Below are 3,468 nucleotides of genomic sequence, written 5' to 3' on the forward strand. Positions count from 1 at the left end.
TGGAAAAGATCGGAAATCATAACAAGCCATTCAAATAAACCTTTCCTAGTTTTGAATGTCATTTTCCCTATATCTCCTTCAACAACTCTACTTTGAAGAAAACCACTTCTTGAATCCCATTCAAGGAAATGCTTACCATTCTTCTCAGGTGCCAAAAGAAGAGGTGTACCACACAGTAAAGGTGTAGGCTGACTGATCCTTTTATTCAACAACCCCTAGATTTGTGTTTTAATTTCTGCGCTTTCCATCACTAACATCCTGTACACACCAATGTTAAGAAGAAGACACTTTTGCTACAATTGTAACTCAAGTTGTATTCCCCTCTTGCGAGGTAATCCCTTTGATTCCTACGTCATCAGATTGGTTAACAATGTCAACCAAATCAGTTTTCAAATTTGAATTACAACCATCAAATGCTTCATAATCCATATCATTCTCGAGTTTGATCATGAGAAGCACAATATTCTTGCTTGAATTCACCAGCATCTTCATCTTCCATGGATTAGCAATCGAAAGATTTTTTTGTTGTTGTTGTGAGCTCTCATAATATATTCTACTCCATTTTTGAATATGTGATATTTTTTTTCATGTCGATGGAAAATAGCTTTTTTGTCATAAGGGTATGGGATGGACAAAACGATGCCATAGATATCTAATAGCACAACGTCAAGCTCCACTTCATCTATGAATTTTGCAGTGATGGAGAATCTCAGCTTACACTTTCTCGTAACCTGCAATTGTGCATTGTCACACACTGTTGGGCCTTAGTTTTGGTCTTATTTTTGCTCAAAGAAACTTACTAATCCATCTATTTCCCATCCATTTTCCCTTCATTTATTCCATTTTGATGTATATTTGACATCCATTCAGGTATTTAATTTTAATTTCTCAATTTCTAAAGTTTTTATGAAAGTTTGGTTTTTAGTGCTGCCAAAATTGGCAGATTCAGAAATTCCCGTAATAGCTCTATGGTTGATATGGTTGCAGGACACTTGGGCACGAATTGAATACATGGATGGATAGCTTGGGAACTAGGACTAAGCTGGCAATGCTTAGTTCGAACAGAACAAGCTTTATTAGGCCCATTTGGTGCTAGTCAATCATGACTAGTCATTCAAAAATTCCATAGAAATAGGGCAGTTTTGAGATTTTATAGAATTGGTTATCTTTCTTGGGATGGGAGTAATGAATTTGAATTAGATAGGTGGATGAAATTAAATGGGTTTGTTTGAGTGAATATAGATCAGTTTGTGTCATGCGGAAAGAGTCGTTAGTGCGGACACAACCGACCTCCCTAGAAGCAAAAGCTTTCTAGTGACAATCAAGACAAATAAACACTACCTTTCTCTAAACATGCATTGAAAATACAAGTAATCAGGGGATCTTAACATACCTTTAGTCCAACGCTTTGTAGTAGTCCAGCCTCGCCGATCCGGATGAGCTCCTCCTTCTCTTTGAAACCTGCATTCACTAACAAGCCAAAAGATTAAATAGCACCTGATAAACTCATAAAACAATACATATCCATCATACAGACCAAGGAGTATATGAAACAAACCATGAATAACAATCTGTTGAGAAAAATAAGTTCATTTGTATTAAGAGGTAACAAAAGGAACCATTACAACCTGAGCCTTGGTGTTGTGCAAGTCCCTCCTAGGGTCCAGCAAGAGTTTTCCTTTACTTTGATCAACTCACCCACTCTCAAATAAGGCTAGGAAAGGATGGGAATCTCTCCTCTCAAGCTTTACAAGGGATTCCTAATTCCAGTAGCATCTACCCTTAGGAATGTTCAGCTTTCAACCTCCCTCCCTTTGGCCCAATGCCTGTATTTATAGTGCTCTAGAGGAAGTTATTCAGGTCCACCATCAATGGGATAAGCCCCTCTTTGGATGGGATAGCTCCCCTCTTGATGGGATAAGTTCCTCTTTGGTAGGGATACATGAACCATCTGGAGGCGCTTCATACACGTCAAACAAGCTTCTAGAATGCTCTAGAAATGACCACAAGTAACTTTTTGGGAGTGAAACTTGCGCCTTTTGACCTTTACAGGAGTACGCACCCATTGATTTATAGACAGAGCGTACAAGTATGCAGGTATTGTGAACTTGGGGTGCGTACACGCAGGTAAGGCTAAGAGAAACTGCATACCCAGAGATATATAGATTTTTAATGACTTTCTCTCTTTCTTGGAGTTTGACATGGAGAGCAGAGGTATGAGGCTTGCCAAGGAGGATAGTATGACAGTTGATGGAGCCATACTAACTGCAAATAGTCATGGTGACAAATTTTAGTGTAACAGATTGCCCCCTAAAGTGCGAAGCCTGTAGTAGATTAGGGTTTCATATCATCTAGGAAGGGTGAAGTACTTTATCATTTTAAGGATTATCTTGTGGAGAGCCCAGTCGAAACCTGCAAGTATTCAACACAAAATACATATATATGATCATATCATCGCTGAGGTAGGCATTCCCATACTCAGATTGAAAACTTAAACTAATTGACTATCTACTGCTCTGATACAGGAATGATTCTGCAGTACATCATAATCATAGACTTCTGTAGACACAGTATGGATGCAGCCATCTGTTTATAATTAGTCTATTGTATAATGAATACAAAACTCCTCGCAGCCTGGATGGTGGAAACTAGATCCAGGGTCTTCATTTCTACTTCCCGAACAGGTACGATTCTATCCATGTGAATAAATGAGTTGATGTCGAACATGGTAGAAACCACTTGATTACCAGTCAATGATGTAAACTGTTAACAAGCGTGAGAGAGACCACCAGTGATGTCAATGGTTCTCAAAGTACCCAGTACAATCCATGAGATGTGAATGAATGAGTTGATGTCGAACATTTCACGGAATCCTTCGATCGAAAGTCAATGATGTAAACTGTCGTCAAAGGCGAGAAACCTGCCATTGATGCATGCAGACTTCAAGGTACTGACGATTCCTAGGTCATCTTTCTAGATAATGTGATGATGTCGACAGAAAGCGACCCGTTGCAGGCAAGCCCACAACACGAAATCATAGATCAAGTTGAAGAAATGTCGCTGTAAGGACTGACTCAGGGATGGTCAAAATGGATGACGGGTATTTTGTAGATGAATGTTTATTGCAGAGACCTCTTGAACACATAACGACACGACAGATGGCTTGGTGACATTTGACCCAAAGTTAATACCCAGCTGAAGACTTTAAATTGATCAACTGTGAGGCAAAGGATTTCCCAACCCAGGTGAATGAAAAGTGTCGTGTTCAAGAACGGTAATAAGGATTCTTCTGAGACAAAGGATAACAAATGGGCTCATTTTTCTCTCTTTTCCCCCACCATTTCTGGCAAGTACCTCTTTATTTTTTACAAGCTTGAGGAGGATAACATATGCTTGATTATAAGCTCATCCTTCGGATGAGTCCAACTTAGTTTTGATTCGAACCCTAAGAAGGAGTGGTCCGTTCCT

Source organism: Pinus tabuliformis, chromosome 7, assembly GCF_031772625.1.
Source record: "Pinus tabuliformis cultivar Carrire ecotype Pingquan chromosome 7, CPIR1, whole genome shotgun sequence".
Taxonomy (NCBI): Eukaryota; Viridiplantae; Streptophyta; class Pinopsida; order Pinales; family Pinaceae; genus Pinus; species Pinus tabuliformis.